The sequence below is a fragment of the Mus musculus genome, chromosome 13 (genome assembly GCF_000001635.26).
Source record: "Mus musculus strain C57BL/6J chromosome 13, GRCm38.p6 C57BL/6J".
NCBI classification, from domain to species: Eukaryota; Metazoa; Chordata; class Mammalia; order Rodentia; family Muridae; genus Mus; species Mus musculus.
In genome coordinates, this window is record NC_000079.6 from 32,858,908 (window position 1) to 32,878,879 (window position 19,972).

At 42.4% G+C, this 19,972-nt stretch overlaps 1 long non-coding RNA gene and 1 pseudogene across 2 annotated transcripts, besides 1 other annotated feature; one reads left to right on the plus strand and one right to left on the minus strand.

The window, feature by feature from the left end:
- Positions 1,041 to 4,271, minus strand: Serpinb1-ps1 (serine (or cysteine) peptidase inhibitor, clade B, member 1, pseudogene; annotated as a pseudogene).
- On the plus strand, positions 6,146 to 12,005 carry Gm35899. 2 transcript variants are annotated; one of them, XR_873210.1, is made up of 4 exons: positions 6,146 to 6,904; positions 7,112 to 7,206; positions 9,027 to 9,084; positions 10,256 to 12,005. It is a non-coding gene; the product is annotated as a predicted gene, 35899 (long non-coding RNA). The 2 variants fall into 2 exon arrangements; XR_382172.2 differs by having other exon boundaries at positions 6,146 to 7,206.
- Positions 17,458 to 19,461: an enhancer, named in NCBI's record as "nonconserved acetylation island sequence M71 enhancer". NCBI's record gives its function as "enhancer in mouse EL4 T cells and human Jurkat T cells" and the evidence as "EXISTENCE:reporter gene assay evidence [ECO:0000049][PMID:17135569]".

Below are 19,972 nucleotides of genomic sequence, written 5' to 3' on the forward strand. Positions count from 1 at the left end.
ATTAAAACAGTTCAAAATGTATGAGACTTAGTTCATTTAAAACAAGGACAACCAGCTGACATGGGGGCATACACCATGCAATCCCAGCATTCAGGAGCCACTGAAGGAGGTATGTAAGCTGGAGGCCAACCTAGGCTATATAGCACAACCTTGCCCATGGTGTAGAGTAGACTCAAGTAGAGTAGGGAAGAGTAGAGTGAAATAGAGTAGAACCTAGAATAGACTAAGGATACTAATGACACCAATTTTGTGGCATTATCATGACCATTGAATAAACTGATAAATGTAAAGGTTTGGCACATAGTACCATATAACTAGCAAGCATTATTGTTCCTCTATTAGACCAGAACAGAACCACTTATCTTATGGATACTGGCAATTTCTTTCTTGAGATTAGAGCCTCATTTAATTAACAGCCAGAAAACACAACTGGCAAATGGATCACATTCATGCCAGTGGATACTCAGTACATTCAAATGACAGCAGGCTTTTTCCTGATTGTAAGTGTAGACTGAGAAGGAACAAGAGTTAAGCCACAGGGTAGTGTAGGAATTTTGAGGAAAAATTGTAATTGTTACACTTTTGTCTACTTCTGACCCTGTCAGGAGATACCCAACCCCTAAAGATGTAAATCAATTGTTATAATGATTCCTTTAAAGTTAATTAAGAGACTTTCTGTAAGGGATCACTTACCACTGTTACCTTTTATATTAAATCTTTAGATGTTCTCTATCACAATGCTTCACTGAAGGCAGCAAATATTATGAATACTTCTGGACTGGGAGTGTGGCTCAGTGACAGAACGTGTCCCTAGCCCAAGGTACTCAGGCAGTATGAATTATAAATAATAATAATGATAGCAACAGCAACAACAACAGTATAGACATGAGGTCTCAGACCAGTATCTTCTGATGAACAATATGGACAAAAATGGGCTTGTAGTGGCAACAGATTTTGGGTAAAGTCTGAGGATGAACAAGTGTTTATGGTTCAGTGAACACTGAAAGGAAACATAAACCATGACATTGAGAGCCAGTTACCTCCTCAAGACCTGTGGACTTGTCCTCAGTGTCTTCAGACAGCAGGATGGCCATGCTAAGCTTTCCACCCTGGTAAGGCATCTCCAGCACCTTACACTTCATGTCTAGAATTTAGCCAAATGGAAGATTATTCTTTTGATACATCATCTTCATTGTTTTTGTGTCTTTCTGAATGGGTACAAAAAGCATCACTGAAATTATTCTCTCTTGTCTTTTAGAGCAGAGGTGAATTTGAGGTCTTGGGGTAGAGGGCTCAGTGGTAAAGGCCTTGCTGACCGTAGGGGAGGCCCTGTGCTACATCCCCAGCACTCACACACATACAGCCAAGAGCATCCCAGGATGATGGTGTCACTTGACCTTACTCAGTCGGAATGGAGCATCTGTTATGTCCAGTGTCATGAATTTTTTCTGCCACATTCCCTTGAATTAGATGGCATTTACTACCTCAAGTCTGGTCATGCTGTCCACCACATCCTCAGCCAACAGGTCTGGAATTTCCCTGAAAAGATAAGGTAAGCTATTTTAAAGATCCACATTGGAATTCCAAATTTAAATCAATAACTTCTTAGCTATAACATAGAAGTTACACTTCATTTTGTTTTAATTAGTGTTAAGTTAGGAAAGACTCACTTGTTCATTTTTTTTTTTTAAATAAGCCAACTTGTAAGATGAAAGAGGCTTGTGCCTAGTGCTCCTGAGACCCTAAGTTCCATCCTTGAACCAGAACATTATCATTAAAGTCAGTCAAATGTCTTTGAAGGTTTAAACAGGAAAGCTCTCCATTTTCCTGTGCAAACTCTAACCATTAGTTTATGAATGGCCATTCTTAAAAAAAAAAAAAGAAACAATATTCCTTAGTGGAAATGTTTTGGTCACTGGTAAATAATGTCTTCAAATCTGCCAAGTAGAAGCCCGCTCTTTTGAAAAGCACTTTGAACAAATGTCCAAGAGATAAGAAGACTTATCCAATAGATGAGTCTATGGAAACAGAAGCCACTCTCTGCACAGCCTGATGCACTTCTGGAAACTGATAGCGTTCCAGACAGGTTCCCTGGGTGCTGACTCACACAGAAACAAGACAGAGGACAGATCCATTAGGCAGCTGAATTGACTCCAGAGGGTAAGTCATTCGATACTCACTACTTCTGAGTTACTGGAAAAGATGGTGGCCAAAAATATTATGACAGCAATAGTTTCTAAATACTGACTTCATGGTCCCATGAGGTTTCTCATTTCTTTCTTTCCACATGAGCACCAAACACTTCTGGATAGGCATTTTATTAATTTTATTCTGCATTTTAATGTTGGTTTTAACTTTCAATTGTACTTCAGGAGGATCCATAGGTACTCATCTGGTTCCATTAAATCATGTTTGTATTTCTCCACTAATAAGTTTCTGGCATCTTACATTGTCCCTTATTCTAGGGAATAGCATCTACATGTCAGTGCACATAAGTCAGGATTTGGGAAGCTGTGGAAAGGAGACAGGAGATGCAAGTAAGAGAGTGCAGGGAGTGAGAACCTGCGTACAATGGCTCTGCTGTGGTTCAGAGGAGTCCCGAAAGGACCGTGTCTTAAAGGTTTGGACTCTGGTCCATCTTTCACTGGAAGACAGAGGAATCTTTAAAACCTAGGAACTAGATGGGAGTCTATAGATCGTTGGGGATTGAGTTTTCTTTTTATTTATTTGTATTTTGAGACAGGGCTCTTGCCATGTGTTCCCAAAGCAATCCTCCTTTGTGTGCCTACAAAGTACGGGGATTGTAGGTCTTCACCATCAAACCTACCTTGGAGAAAGGGTGCTGCTATGGAAAACGGTTGTGAGACACTGGTCTCTCCCTCTTTCTCTTTATTCACCAGTGAGGTGAACAGGCCTCCTCTGCCATGCTGTCTTGACACCAGGTGCAGTGTCGCCATGGGACCAAAAGAATGAGTCCAATCATTTATAAACCTAAGTCTCCAGCACTGTGAGTCAAAATCAGCCTTTAGTCCACAAGCTGATTGTGTCAGGGTGAGCTCCAGAAGGGGAACTGAGCAACAGAGCCAGCACTGCTCAGCCTCTCACCTTCTGCTTGACCTTTGACCCACTGGTTTATCTCCTTCCTTGCATCCTCAGAAGCATGCTGAAAATCCACAAGGGCCAAGTCAGCACTGTACGTTTTCTGGGTTGAAGCCAAGTACTCCTGATTTTAAAAAAGGAAGTACCATGAATCATATCTATTCCTTAGAGAAGTTTTCTAAAAATCCCCAAAAGAAAAAGTTATAAAAGTGAAACAACAGTTCATTTAAAACTTAACCTGTATACTCTGTATTGTGTTATAAAATAAATAACACTAAATTTACTGTCCTATTTTTTAAGGTTACAGTGTAGTAGTGGCGAGTGTAATCCTTTATTTACAGTTTCTGGGGTTAACACAAAAGTTACTAATGCTCTTTGACTCGTACATTAACATTATCATAAATCAGCAGATGTTGAATATGCTGCAAGTGGCTTTTCACATCTATTTTGCTTTGTGTATGTGCCATGTGTCCAAGCAGCATTCAGATATTACCTGTGAGAAGCACCGAGCAGAAGGTGCAGAGTAGCCAGGCAACTCAGTTAGGAAACACTTTGCCCACTCCTGTCTAGACTTCCAAAGGTGGCAGAATTCCCCCTCTCAGAATTAGGGAACACCAGGAGCAGAAATCCCCTCCACACCCATTAAGAAAGATCTGAAGGTGATACTGTATTACAGGCATGGTTTATGAGTCATGATTGTAAATGCAAAAGGAAAACGGGAAACAGCTAGCTCTGGGGAGGTACGGGGCTTCCAGGATAAAGCTGTCAGATTCACTCCTGGGAATGGGAATGGGAGCTCAAAGCCTGCAGGTATTGTCATTGTCTTTTTCACTCTGTTTCCCCAACTAAGCAGTTCCCCACACTGCCCTGTGCTCAGTTAAAGCTGCTAGTGAACCAACAACTGATTGTTTGGGACGGAGTGGTTCTGAATGTCTGACTGCACCATGCTAGCATGGGGACGGCAGGGAGAGCTGGTCAGTTTTGCTTCTGCTAACCTTAGAGAGTTGGGCTGCAGTGCTGCCTTTGGCCCCCAGAAAGATTAATGGCCAAGGCAGAAGAAATGCTGAAGGGAGAGAAGAAGACATTTCCCGTGGGGCTGCTTTCATTCAGGGTGTGGAACAGCTCCAAGGCGAAGAGGGTGTTGGCTGAACTCAGCTGCTCCATGGTGAAGTCTGCAACAGAGGGGAGATCAGTATTGCCAGCTACAAAACCTGCAAGGCCACCTGCCTCAATGTTGCTACCCATCGCTAGGACCCTACAGTTTGGAATTCGCACTCAGCCTTGCTTTTCACAGGAGGGCAAGAATACCTCTCCAGGCACACAAAGCTGGGGCCAGACATGAGGAAGGGCATGGCTTGGGGTGTAGCCTGGATGCACAGAGGCTTTTAGGGCTGCCAGCTGCATGAGTGTGTGTATGTGAGCCTTGGGAAGCATGCAGGTTCCCGGAGGCAATGCAGAGAGGTCTGCCCACATCCTACCACCCAAGTGCCTTACCTCCTACATTGTCAGTCTAAGTCCACTTGCTGCAGACCTAGGAAGAAGCTCCCAGGGCCAGCTGTAGCCTTTATAGTATGCAGAACAGGGACTGTCCTGGCAAGCACAAGCTGGCTAGAGAGTCTCCTTGCCTGGTTGAAAACCAAGCTTGCAAAGCTGGCAAAAGAAAAGCAGAAGATTGCAGGCATTCCCAGGGGACCAGTGCTCTTCTTGGTTCCAGGCCTTTCTCTGCTTCTCTAAGCAGAGGACATTATTTCTTTTTCAGATGAAACAAACTCTCTTATAGGTCAAATGATTCCCTTTTGAATTCTATGGAATCAGTGCAAAAACAAATGAACAAACAAACAAACAAACAAACCACTAGAGATCCTTTCTGTGAGGTGTGTAGGTAGGGGTGGTGAAACACTGTTGTGGCCCCTTGGATAAGGTTGCAGAGTGCCAGTTACAAGCAACACGCTTGACTGTTCTGCCTTTTGGATGCCAAGGATAGCTCAGGGACCCTTCCAGCCTTAGACAGGTTGGAGAGATCTTCAAGTCACCTTTCTCAGTTATTAGACTAAAACGTTGGACACATCCCTACCCCATCAAATGAAAATTGGAATTGATTAGATTAGCACAGGCCATCATGACCTTGAGGGACTTGGCTTTATTACCTTGAAGTGTCTGGATCTGTAAAGACACAGTCTTCCAGTGCTTCTTGTCTTTCTTCTGAATGACAAAGTAAGAGTACTATTATTTGTTAATGTGGGAAATTATTTCTGAGGATAAGAGAAAGGAGGATGGAGAGATGGGTCAGTTGGTGCCTCATTTACCATCCAACCACGGGGACCTGAGTTTGGATCTCTGAGCCTCTGTAATCTTAGTGCTGGAGTGGGGATGGGGGTGGGGACAAGCATTCCCTAAGAGGATCTCGATGACCAGCTAGTCTTGCTCACTCAGGGGGCTCCTGGGTCTCTGAGAGAACCTGTCTCAAAAAATAAGGTGGAGAATGATAGCGGGAGACTCACAATGTTGACCCCTGGGTTCTTTATGCACATGTATCTGTGCACCTGCCTACATATGTGCACATAAACTAGGTGTGCACACTCACCACTCACCACACAGGAAAAGGACCATAGTCTTAAAACAAACAAGCAAACAAAAAAGAAGCAAAGGAAATGAAAACAGAAAGGAAATACAGTTTCCAGTTGACGTAGTTAGTTGTCATGATTTGATAGATTTGGCAACTTCACTGCTATTTCAACAAGACTGGGGAACCCCCTCAATGACAGGATGTCAAAAGGATGAAAATACGCATCCAAACACTGCAGTTAAAGACTTGGGACAAGAGGTGCACCACCTTGGGAATGTAGATGCCTGCCACACCCGTGAGGCCTTGGGTTCCATCCCCAGCTCAAGCCCAAAGCAAGGAACAACAATACTCTGAAATGATTTTTTTCTGACACTTTCTGTTGGTGCTTACCTAAGATCAAAGCTATTTTATATGTATTTTTTCTTCCAATTTCATATATATACATACATGTATATATATGTATATATATGAAATTATATAGTAGTCAGGAAGCTGTCCTGTCCAGCTCTACAGCCAAGCTCAGTGTTCCTCAGCACTGCTGCAGGGCACTTCCTTTTGCTGGAGGTGCAGGGTTTGATGTGCATGTGCCCTAGTCAGATGGTGTCATCCCACTAGCAGGTCATTTGATGTCCCATCTTCCGTTCCCACTGGAGCCATGACCCACCCTTCACTAAGTCCATTGATCTGAGAGTGGCAGGATGTGCAGACTTAACCTGTCTCCTGGGAGCGCATTTATTGTCATGTTGCTTGGGTATGGAAGGATAACTCTTATTCCTAGTGAAAGAAGTCCTCTCGGAGATCTAAACAAACACAGAATAGTTCTTATAAGTCTGGTCATGAAGTCCCAACCTTCCCATAGATGACTTGATTATGCCCCCATTGAGCAGCAGCTGTTTCCATGGTCCTTGTTCCCCCACAGGGATCCTTAGACAGTCCATTCATTCAGCTGCCACACTGACCAGGTGTCCAGGGTATCAGCAATGACACCATAGTAAGTAAAAATGTGGCTGGATGTGGTGGCAGAGGTGGCCAGCAGACCCTAAAGATGCAGAGCCTATTGTATACATCATTTCCAATCTAGGTCAGAAGATTGCCATTGAGTGTCCAGATGGCAGCGATGTTCAGTGCACCTTCATGATTGCAGTTTTATAGAGCCATCAGTGGCCACACCTCTGAATCCTGGACCCTTAGCCACAGTGGGCTGGAGCATCCACTAGAGGTCACTCTGGTGACTTGCTGGTAAGCTAGCCGTTAACTTGTAGAGCTTGCTGATCCATTGGGTATGTCACCTGGGCCCAAGTTTTAATGTATCATTTCATTCTGCAACTGAATTCTGTTGTGTTTGTCTATTTACACTAATTGTGCTCAATATCAAAGTAACCAAGAATGGGAGGATTATAACAATGAAAAATTGCCTTAGGTGTGAAAGCTGAAATTGCCTTGTAGGTCTGAAAGCTGAGAAGTTCAAGTTGCCAGCAGGTTTGCTGTCTGCTCTCAAAATGGTGTCCTGTGAAGACAGTGAGATGGTCCTGTGGGTCAAGGTACTGGTCACTAAGCCTGAACACCAGGGTTTGAAGCTTGGGACCCACACAGTAGACTAAATGAACTGACTCCAGAAAACTGTCCTCTGACATCTGTGCAGGTGCCCCGGCCCCGGCATGCACAGCCATGCCTGTGCACACACGAATGTTAAAACAAAAACAAACAAACAAAGATACCTTGTTGCTGTGCCTTCAAAGATGGAAAGTAGACTCATAAAAGAGTTAAATGCATCTTTTATAAGGTCCCAACCCCACACATAAGGACTGTTTTAATACTTTTAGAGAATTAACTCTCATATGCAGTTTAGGAACAACACATCCAAACCTCAGTATCCCAGCCACCATCCCTGCTCTCCCAGAACTCATGTCTGCTATAGTTAGGATATGGTTTGAGCTTGTCCCCTGAGCACTCAAGTGTTGAATATAATGCCCGCTGTGAGGTATCAGAAGATAGAAACATCGTGTGTGGTGCTTGGGAGGTTGGCGCTTGGAGAAGTGATTAAGAACTCAAGATTCTCAGGGTGGAGCACGAGAATATCATCCTCATGACCACTAGGTGGCGCGCACGCCGCAGCTCTTAAGGGCCAGGAGGAGTCTGGTGCCTGTGGCTTTCTCAGGTTGCTACTGTTCCTTAGTTGTCAGCATCTTGGATTTGAAATCTTGGAGGAGGCCCCGCCTTTAGCACTGAGAAACAGTGTCCTGAAGGGATTCAGCAGTCTTCCTCTAGTCTCTGTTTTTACAAGACAGGAAGATATCAGAAGAGACACACCTGTTCCCTTTCTCACTTTTCTCCTTTTTTACTGTGATTCCTTGATACCTTCCACTTCCTGGGAACCTGTCCAAACAAAGGTTATTTCAGATGCCGAATCTTGAAAATGGAGAATTCATAGTTATTAAGCCTCATAACCTACCTCATAAATGCATCCCTTTAAATCCAGGAGAATGTGCCACACTGTACCACCTCAGAACCAGCTGGCCTGAGACATCTTGATACAACATCAAGGCCTTCTAGAGGGACAGCAGAACCAAAGAGTGCCATATTACAACGTGGGAGCAGTTGTGGTGTCCCCAGTCCCATAGTGCACTGGGTCCTTTCCTGGATCCCTCCCTTGAAACTCTTGTGTCTGAGGCCTTCTGGTGTGTGACAGGCATGACAATTGGGATAATCCCTTGATGACTTTGACTCACTCTGGCTTGCAGTAATGAATAGCCTCTGGCTTCTTGTCACATTAATCTCTTTATCAAAGCTTACTTTTGTCACCGCCTACATATTCTTTCCTGAGCATGGGTTTCTTTCTTTGGGGATTTCCAAAATTTTTAAGTTTTATCCTCCCTCCCTCCCTCCCTCCCTCCCTCCCTCCCTCCCTCCCTCCCTCCCTCCCTCCCTCCCTCTCTCCCCCCTTCCCCCCCCTCTCTCATGGAGGATTATGCCCACACATCCCATCACTGTTTTTATCTGTTGGAAAGCACTAAATTGTTCAAAATGACTTGTAAATGGCCATCTTCCTGTGTCAGACTCCCATGTCACTGGGATGAAAGTCTAGTATGTGCCTCCACACCTGGCTTCTCTCTTGATTATAAATTGTCTTTAACTTTTGCTTTTTTTTTTGTATGTCAAGCAATAGTGCACTGTCAACAATTTCCACAGAGATTTTTTAAAAATTTTTTCATTTTCCCCAAATATTCTAGTTCCTTGCTTTTACAGTCCTTCACCCAGAAAGCATCAGGGTATAGGCATAACTCTGCCAAGTCACTGTCACTTTGTGGGACACCAGTCTTTCTTTGGGTTTCTCACACCTTGTTCCTCATTTCAATCTTAGATACACTCAGAATTGGCTTTACCACCCATGTTTCCGCCAACATGCAGATCTAAGCCAGGTAAGATCTCTCTCAGAAGAGCGTATCAGCTCCCCATTATGATCTATCACCAGTATCATCCTTAAAGCCCCAACAATAGAAATCTCAAATGCTGCCAATCTCTGTTACCACTCTCAGTAGAAGCCACTGTCACGGCTGGGGTGGTTGTGTAGTCACAGTGAAAACATGATGCTGATATCTTACTTTGTGGTGTTATAACTCAATAGTGAAACTGAGAAGTTTATTTACAAGATTGTTTCACTTTTTGAGACTGAAAGCTTGAGTTCAAGGTGGGAAGTTCTGTGTTTAGTGAAGGCTTCTCTCTGCTTCCAAGATGGTGCCTGCTTGCTGAGGTTTCTGGGAGATGAGGCTCGCCCTCATGAAGCAGAAGAGATGAGAGCGGCAGCCCATCCACTCCCTCTGTCTTAGTCAGGGTTTCTACTGCTGTGATAAAACCACATGCCATGACGAAAGCAACTTGGAGAGGAAAGAGCAGGTTGATTTCAGTTCCTACTCAGGCCACAGGTAACCACTTGGGGAAGTAGGGGCAGGAGCTCAAGGCAGGAACTGAATCAGAGGCCATGCAGGAGTGTCGCTTACTGGCTTGCTTTCCATGGCTTATGCTGAAAATAATATTTCAGTACAATATATTCTAATTTGGGTTTCCCCTCCCTCAAATCCCCTTAGATCCTCCCTCACCCACTTACCATCATACCATTCTCTCTCTATAGAAAACAAAGCATCCAATAAACTAGAAATTTAAAAAGAAAAAAAAAAACCCACAAGAAACATAGTCAGAGATAATCACAAAATTGGAAACCATAAGTAAAAGGCCAATAAGATAAGAAAACCAAAACTAATAAAGCCACATGAGACAAACGTTTACAAAAATACCACCAAGTTCGTTTTGTGTTGGCCATCTACTGCTGGGCACAGAACCTACCCTTAAGTGGCATTAAGTGTGGCTAATGCACCGAGTAAGATTCCATGGGAGCAAACTGATTTCTCCTTTGCAAGCAGTTGTCAGTTGGAGACAGCTCCTTGGTGAAGGATGGGAGGAGACCTTGTCTACTTCCCTTTCTCAGTGCTGGGAGCCTGTATGGCTTGGGCTGGGCAGGACCTGTGCATTCTGCCACAGTCTGTATGAGTGTATTATCTGTGGGATTACTGAACATTTCCATTTCTATTTTAGGAGCACGGATTACCATGAGCAACTGAAGTCACGAAGAGGGAGACTCCTGCACTCAGTTATTGCTGCTGCCCCACCCTTGAGAGCAGAAGTGATTTACTTTTAGCCTGTCCTGATCTTCACACGTGCTGCCTATCCAGTGCTCTGGATTCTCACAGATACCATGAGAGCCTCTGCTTTACACTTTGAAAGCATTTTGAATTAGTTTGTTCTCCTCCCACTCAGTTTAGAAACTGTCTTGGGGTGACTTGTGACACGTTAAATCGATACGGAATTATAAATCTCAGGAAAGTGCTTTATGATATAGTGAAATGTGATAACAATTTAAACTCTCTCTGGCTGTTCTGGTTCTCCATCTGCAGATCAGGCTAGCCTCCAACACTGGTTTGTAAACTTTTAAACTTAGCCTATATAATGCAAAATAGTGACTTTATTCCATCTTCATGCATATATATTATCACACTTTGCTCAGATTGACTCCTGCTTTACTGTCTCTTGTTCTCCTAAGTGAGAACCATGGGTCCTCCTCTTCAATAGTCACAATTTTATGTTTTTTTTCAATTTCCCTCCAGATTGCTGCCCTCCTTCCTGGTTCCCTATCCCCCCACCCTGTTACACAGTCCCTTTCCCCACACTCCATCCCTTGTTCCCTTTCTCCTTTGAGAATGTGAAGAACTTCCCCCCCCCCCCCTGCAGGTCCAGGAGCATCCTCTCCCACTGAAGCCAGACAATACATCCTACTTAAGGGAACTCTACAGATAGGGAACAGCATTAGCAATAGCCCTCTTTCTCCTATTGCGGAACAAGCTATACATCTGCTACCTGTGTGCAGGGTGCCCATGTATGCTCTTTGGTTGGTGGTTCAGTCTCTGAGGGCCCCAAGGATCCAGGTTAGTTGACTTTGTTGGTCCTTCTGCGGAGTTCCTATCCTATTTAGGGCTCTCAATCCTTTCCCCAGCTCTTCCATAAGAGTCCCCAAGCTTCATCTTGTGTTTGGCTGTGAGTCTCAGCATCTATTTTTGGTCAGCTTCTGGGTAGAGCCTCTCAGAGGACAGTTATGCTAGGCTCCTGTCTGCAAGCAGAACAGAGTATCATTAATAGTGTCAGATATTGGTAATTGAAAATGGGATTGGCCTCAAGTTGGACCAGTTATTGGTTGGCCATTCCCTCAATCTTTGCTCCACCCCCATCTCTGCATTTCTTGTAGACAGGATAAATTTTGGGTCTAAAGTTTTGTGGTTGTATTGGTGCCCTTTATACTTTTTATATGTTTAAAATAAATCTGGGTTCCACATCAAGGAAAAATGCTATGTGAGTGAAGGGACTCTAGCTGTCCTGAGAAAGACAAGCATGGCTCTGGCAGGCCTTGCCCTTCTCCACAATTCCCTCTCCTTGGGTAAATCCTGTTAGATTATATTCCTAAAGCTGGTTGCTAAGGTCTATTCCTTTATTTGGCCACTTCCTCCTTCTGGGGCTATCAAAGTATTGAAGTTCATCAGTCAAAAACCCCCTTACAGTTAATCTATTTAACATGCCCAATCAAAATTAAACAGCTCATCCTTACACGGAGTTTCACCTTTGATTGTATAAACTACCATCTGCCTGTGGGCCATGTCTGCCTCCTCTCTATCCAGAGGCAGTACTTTGTTCCCTTTCCCCTTGCTCCTTTCCTACTCTTCTTAGTCTTCTAGCTCCCGTCTTTGTCTCTTATTCTCTGGCCTGTTTTCCCTGGCAAATAAATCTCCTTTGTGTAGAGAACTTGGTCTTGAGGTGTCTTCGTCTGATTCCAAGTGTCCCCACAATTTGCCTTCCTGAGCCTGATTTATTTTACTTAGCATGATGATCTCCAGTTCTTTTTACTGTCCTACAAAATACATAATTTCATTCTTCTATACAGCTAAGTAAAACACCCAACACTGTATACAATACTACATGTAAAGTGACTATTAAGGCACCTCATGAAAGTTTCTGCAAAATTGACCATAGAACTGGACACAAAACAAGTCTCACCTGATACAAAAAAGTGCAATAACAACATGTACCCTGTCTGACCACTGTGGATTAAAGCTGACTATAAAAAAACAACAGAAATAGCAGAAAGTTTATGAACTTAGTGAAACTAAACAGCTATACACTAGTGAATGAAAATTGAGTCAAGACAGATTAGGAAAGAAATTAAGAACTTTTCAGAATTGAATGAAAATGAAAAGACTCAGACCCAAACTTTTGGGACACACCAAAGGTTGTTCTAAGAGGCAAGTTCATAGCACCAAGTGTCTAAATTAAAAAATAATTGGGCAGTTCACCTACTAATAGCTTAATGTCAAACTTGGAAGATCTTGAACAAAAAGAAGAAATCATACCCTTTTGGGAGTAGATGTCAAGAAATAAACTTTTGGTGGAAATAAGAGTGGTTCTTCAAGAAAATCAATAAAATTGCCAAACCCTTAAACATGAAGAGTGGAGATTCAAATTAACAAAATTAAAGAACAAAAGAGGGATATAATAGCCACCACAAAAACCGAGAGAATCAAAAGGATGTATTTTGAGAACTTATATACCACCAACTTAGAAAATCTAAAAGAAATCGAACATTTTCTTGACATATACCACGTACCTAAGTCAAATCAAGATCATATAAGCAATTTCAACAGAAATATAATCCCTAGGAACATATAAGTAGTAATTAAAATCTAACGGCCAAAAGATTCCAGGACCAGATGGTTTTTAAAGCAGAATTTCGAAGTAGAATGAATGCCAATATTCCTCAAGTTATTCTACAAAACTGGTACAGAAAGAATACTGCCCAATTCTTTTTATCAATCCAGAATTAGCCTAATATCTAAACCATATATTGGTCATAAAAAGGAAGAAAATTACAGAACAAAATTCCTAATAAAATAATCACAAACCAAATCCAAGAACACATTAAAAAGATCATTCACTATGATCAAATTGGCTTCATCCCAGGGATGAATTCAATATACATAAATTAATAAATGAAATGCACCATATGAACAGAATGAAAAAATCACATGATCATCTCACTAGAGACAGAAAGGGCCTCTGACACAATTCAGCACCCCATCATGATAAAAGTCCTGGTTAGATATGGATAATTGGGATATATCTCAACATAATAAAGGCACAGTACAGGGAGCACATAGTTAACATTGTAGGCTTAGATTTTTTCAAAACCTACTTTAATTAGTGTATTTTAGTGCTTCAACCTCCCTTCTAGCCCACCTACCAAAAGTTGGGGGAAGGAAAGGTTAATAGGAAATGGGGGTAGTGGTCCTGCTTAGAAGTAGTTCTTTGGGGTGATTCCAATCTTCATTGTCAGGAAAACAGGAGTCCAGTTCAACACTGTCACCAAACACAACTAGCAGGAGTGGCTTGATCCAACAACAAGGCTCCACCAAATCAGCAGAGGTCAGTGGAAGCAGTAAGAAGCAGAAGGACTATCATCAGAAGTTCTTTGGTGCATTTCTCTCTACAAAGTCAGGACAAGCAAAGGTCAGCTAACGAAACAAAGTCAACCAATGCAAGAGTGTTTCCAGTGAAGACAGCAAAACAATACAAGGTGAACCAGTACAAGAGCATTGTCCACTGATTGTTGGGTTATACTTGTTTACTTTCCAAACACGACATGGCCTCTCAAGAGTCCTATCCAGCAAAATCTCACATGCCTTTCCCCAAGGCATCTTCCAGAAAAACACCATGTCTCTGTTCTCCGTCAAACATCCTTTTACATGTCTGCTTCAGCCAAACATCCTCTCATAAAACAGCTTCCAGAAGAACATCACATGACACAACCGAGTCTCCAAAGACACCAGAAATTTCCATGTCAACCTAAATGGGGGAGAAACTCAAGACAATTCACTAAAATCAGGAGCATGACAGGGTTGTTCACTTTCTCCATACCTATTCAATATAGTACTTGAATTCTTAGCTAGGACAATAAGATAACTGGAGGAGATTAAGTGTATACAAGTAGGAAGGAAAAAGCCAAACTATCTTTACTTGCAGATGATATTGTAGTATAAAAAAAAAGATCTTAACAATCCAACAGGAAATTCTTATAGCTGATAAACACTGCTGATAAACAGCTGAGCTGTTGTAAATTTGTGCACAGGGTGGAAGGAAAAAGTCAGTTTCATCTTTTCTCACATAGGTTCCTAAATGTTATAATACAACAGATGGGAAATTGCTTCCTTTCACCTTCTGCCCTAGAAAGCGTCCATCTATTGTCAGTATGTGACCAGTGGTTTCTAATCCAAATCAATTGAACATGGAGAGTAAAAGGTGGCATTGGGAAAGATGTCCCGGGGTGTTTGTAAAGATATGATTCTATACTCCCTGTGGTCATCCTCCTGTCCCCCATGGATGTAAAGAGGAGAACCTAAAGTACCTTAGATCACAACATTTGTATAATTATACATATCCTCCTCTATAAGATGTTGAGTTATTGTTAAATGACTCACAATGCTTGATACAATGTACAAACAACATGAATCATTATTCTTTACTGACTGGGGAATTAAAACAAGAACTAAATATCTGTTTTTCCTCAATACAGACACAAATTAAAAAATATGTTTTATTTCCAGTTGATTCTGTGATGTGGAGCCATGCATCTGGGGTAACTGGGATTGCACTGGGATTAGAGGCATAGAGAGGCTGCTCTGGGAAATGGATCGATGGTCTTCCTCATCAGAAAGCAGGGCTCATAATGTGCAGGGTGACTTTTAGGCTCTTTGTTCTATCCACTTCTGACCATCCCTACATGTAAACTGTCCTGGCTCATTTCTGCACCATTAGCCTAGAAGGTTTTTGCCTCAGTGTGTCCTCTTACCTAATTTGTCTTCTTGTTAGTCTTGGATATTCTTGGCCTTTTCAAAGTTACACAACTATTAGCAGCACTTGCTTTCTTTCACAAGAAAGAAGACGTCTTAGTTCCTCTTCTATAGCTGTGAAGAGATACCAGGACCAAAGCAATTTGTATAAGAAAGCAAGCATTTAATTGGGGACTTGCTTAAGGTTTCAGAGAGTGAGTCCTTGACCATCACAGAGGGGAGCATGGCAGTAGACAGGCAGGAACAGTAGCTGAGAGCTTACATATTGAGGCAATAATCGTGGGGCAGAGAGATAGAGAGAGAGAGAAACAGAGAGAGAGAGAGAGAGAGAGAGAGAGAGAGAGAGAGAGAGAGAGAGAGAGAGAGAACTGCAGTGGCCTTGACTTTTGAAACCTCAGTGTCACACACCTATTCACACACCTCCTCCAATGAGACCACAGTTAATCCTTCCCAGTTCTACGAACTGTGGACTGAACATTCAATTATATGGGCCTATGGTGGCTATCTTCATACCAGCCACCACAAAGAGTACAGCACAAGTGGGCTGATATGGATATGATTGTAGTTGTATAGTTCTAGATATCAAATAGAGTTTTTGAAATACTAGATTACAGGCCAGGGAGATGACTTGGATGTTCCCCAAGCTTGTTTTCCCTGATCTCTAAAAATACAGCCAGAAAGAAGCTCTTTGTTCTCTATAGCCAGCAAAAAGCCTTTTTGTTTCTGTGCCTTACAGCCAGAGATGCGATAATTGTAGGAAGACCTACAAGGACACAGAGATAGACGAGATAGAGATAGACGCTGGAGAGGAGCTGCAGCTCATCCCCCCACCCCCCAGAAGGAAGCTGTAGTCAACTCTCCTCCCAAATCTCCTCCCAACTCCTCCCAATTCCTCAGCTAGCTGTTAAAAGCCCCCTACTGTGCCCTGCACAGCTGGAGGAGTTCGTCCTCTGATAGCTAATAATAAAACCTCTTGCAGTTTGCATCAGGTGTGGTTTTCTCTCTTGAGTCATTGGGGTGCCAGTCAGCTCATTCTGGGACTTGAGCAGTGGCCCAGCTTTGGGGGTCTTACAATCCCATTCCTCCTGCCCCTGTTTCTGAGAGGATGCTCCTTCATCCCCAGGCCTTCCCCCTCCCTGGGACCTTACATTTTTCAAGAATTTGGTGCATCTTTTCCCACTGAGGCCAGAGCAGGCAGTCCTCTGCTATATATGTGTTATGGGACTCAGACCAGCTCATGTATGCTGCCTGGTTGGTGGCTCAGTGTCTGGGAACTCCCAGGGGTCCTGGTTAGTTGAGACTGTTAGTGCTCTTATGTGGTTGCCCTCCTCTTCCACTTCTTCCATCCTTGCCCTAATTCAACCATAGGAGTCCCCAACTTCAGTCCAATAGTTGGGTTTAAGAATCTGCGTCTATGTCAGTCAGCTGTTGGTTGGGCCTCTTGGAGGATAGCCATGCTAGACTCCTGTCTGTAAAGAACAGAATAGCATCACAGGCCTTGGTTTGCCCCCATGAGATGGATCTCCAATTGGGCCAGTCACTGGACTGTCTTTCCCTTAGTCTCTTCCCCATTTTTGCTTCTGCAGTTCTTTTAAACAGGTACACTTCTTGGTCAGAATTTTGATTGTGGGTTAGTAACACTGTCCCTCTGCTTGAGGCCCTGTCTATCTATTGGAGGTGGACTCTTTGAGTTCCTTCTTCCCACTGTTGTGCTTTTCATCTAAAGTCCGTCCCATTGAGTCCTAAGAGTCTCTGGCCTCCCTGATCTCTGGTACTTTCTAGAGGGTCTCTGCCCCTCCCACCTTCTGAGGCTGCTTATTTCCATTCATTCTGCTGGCCCTCTGGGTTTCTCTCCTGTCCATCCCCCCATACCTGATCCTGTTCCCCTTTTCCCCTCCCCCTTCTCTCTCCCACTGAAGTTGCTCCCTCCCTCTTCCTCCCCTGATTATTTTCTTCCCCCTTTGAAGTTTCTGTATCAGGTAGACTCTTTATTAACATGCTAGTTTATTATTTAACAGTTATTAATTATCTTTGCTAATTATTAATCACTGAGAGCACAAGATAATCTTCTTATCTTGCATTCACAATTCTCCTTTAATTTCTTTCTATTTTTGTAATTTCATTTTGAGTGAATGCTACTGAGCTCATCCAAATATTAGATTTTTATATTTTCTAGTGCACTGAATGTTTTTCTCATAAAATGTTTATTTCTAGGATAGGAAAAGTTATTTTTGCTTAGTATTAATATAGCTACATCTATCTCTATTGTTAGTGTTTGCATAAGTTAGCCAGTGAACCATTTCCTCTTTGGAGTTTAAGAGACAGGAAGGCAGATTGTTCTTTGTATTCAAGATTAGAGGAGTTATTGAAATCATAGGTGAACAAACAGACGGCAGCACAGCTGGACACTGAGGACAGATGCAGCTGTTTAAAGGAGTAAGGTAACTTGTATATTTTTGAGAAAGAGTAAGGGGTAGTTTGAAGTGTTTTTCTTTTTAACCCAAGTTTGGATTTGGTGGGGATCAAGTGAGTACCACATAATTGATAAACATATTTCCTGGTTGGTGAAGACTTGGGGCCAATGGGACAGGGAGACAAGAACCTAGAGAAACACGTTCACTGTACTCTGGAAACCAATTGACTATTGTTACTGCAGCTGACATAGTTCAACCAAAATACAAGATGGCATGGCCCTGGCCAGCAGTCAGTTTTTTTTTTTTTTTTTCACTGTGGCAGCTGAGCACCTAAGAGGCAGCTGAATGGTGGGAAGATAGATTTGTGCTGATGGCTTCAGGGGTTTCACTCCTTGTCTCTCTAGCATGGATGCCTGTCACTACATCATGTCTGTGGGGGTGGGTGGCACATGGTGAGACTTTACTTCACTTCTGAACAGACAACCAGTAGAGAGGGGGGTAGATAAGATAACAGTCCCCACAACTACACCCCACTGACATGTTTACTCCAGCTTGGCCCACCTTCCAAAGTTTCCAGAACTTCCCCAAATAGAGCCAACAGCTAAGGACCAAGTGTTTAACACATTAGTCTGTGAGGGACACTTTGTAATCAAACTAATTGAATATCTTTTTCTTATCAAAGTCTGTTTCCTTTAAATATTACACATTTTCAACATAGACTTACCACTGTTGTCTCTTAACTAAACCACTTAATTTACATTTAAAGTAAATCACTTAAATATCTTTCACTTCCCATTTTATTGCTTCTCATGCTTCTTGTATCTTGATCTCTTCTCTCCTTTGTGCTTTCTTTGGGTTGATTGTACATTCTTTGTTGTTCTTTGGTTCAATATAGAAGCTGCTAAAGCATTGTTCTGTTCTTCTAGACCTTAGATTTCAGCACTAATCTATGCCTTATCTTCCCAGACAATGCAAGGACCTTGGAATTTTTCTCTAAGGAAATGAAATGCTAGAGACTGATGTATGCCTGGATCCCACTAGAACATTAAACTCCATTCCATATGCTATGACTTCTTTATTATTATTTATTATTATTATTATTATTATTATTCACTTTTATTTATTTAGAACTCTAGTTTCAATATGTCATACCAACTGGCTTTGAACATATGAGCTCAAATTCTCTTTCATCAGCATCCTAGGAATCTAGAAGTATAGACACAACCCCTAAATATAGTTTATCATTTATGCTGAATTATTTATATTATTCTCTATACATTGAAAACTACTTTCACACTATTGCTATTATTTTATATGGTCAATATTAACCTAAATTTACCATAAATGCACATTCTTCTCGTTCTTTAATTTCTTCCTTCCTACTCTGATATTCCTGTGCATAAAGAAGGTTCCTCATAATAGTTTAAAGAAAAAGTCTACTTCCACTATGCTCTTAGTGTTTTCTTTTAAAATAGATATTGAAAGGTATTTTTGCCAAATATGAACTAAGTTAAAGTTGGTAGGGTTTGGAGTTTGCTTTTTCTGATACACTGTGGGCCTGGCTCCCAGTGCTCCTGTGGCTATGTGTGGTTAGTGTGGCTGCCTTCTGTGATCCAATTCATTTGGTTGTTTTTTATGATTTTTGTCTTAAGACTTCTGCAGCTTTTCTGGGATATGCTTTGTTCTGTTTTCCTTCTAGGCCAGAGTTGTTTTGTCTTCTCTGTAGGGTTTAGAGTGTGCACTAATGTCATTTATCTAGTTTGAAATCAACATTTTGAGTGTTAGCTTTTTTCTTTTTTCTTTTTTTGTGTATTTGAATGGGGGCAGGGAATATGTATGTATTGGTGAGGGTATACACCTGTGTGGAAGTGAATATGTCTCCACATGTGTGCATATGTGCTTGTGGGTGTGCATGCACATGCATTCATGTGCACCGGAGGCCACAGCTCACCACTCTCCACCATATATGTTGAATACTATCTCTTACTGCATCTGCCTGGAGCTAGTGATTGGCAAGGCTAGCTGGCCAGTTGTCTCCACGGATACACTTGTCTCTGTCCCCCCTCAACACAATGCTGAAGTTATACATGCACCCCTCCACACAGGGCTTTTACATGGGTGCTAGTGATCCAAACTCAGATCCCCGTGACCACAGGAGAGGCAATTCACTGACTGAGCCATGTTCCTGGCCCAAATGTTTGCTCTTCATATGTTATTCTACTCTGTACCCCTACCTTATGCATCTTCATCATCTGTGTGTGTGTGAGTGTGAGTGTGTGAGTGAGTGTGAGTGTGTATGTGAGTGTGTGTGTGAGTGTGAGTGTGTGTGTGTGAGTGTGTGTGTGTGTGAGTGTGAGTGAGTGTGTGTGTGTGTGTGTGTGTGTGTGTGTGTGTGTGTGTTTTGAAATAGGGTTTCTCTGTGTAGGCCTGGCAGTCCTGGAATTCACTTA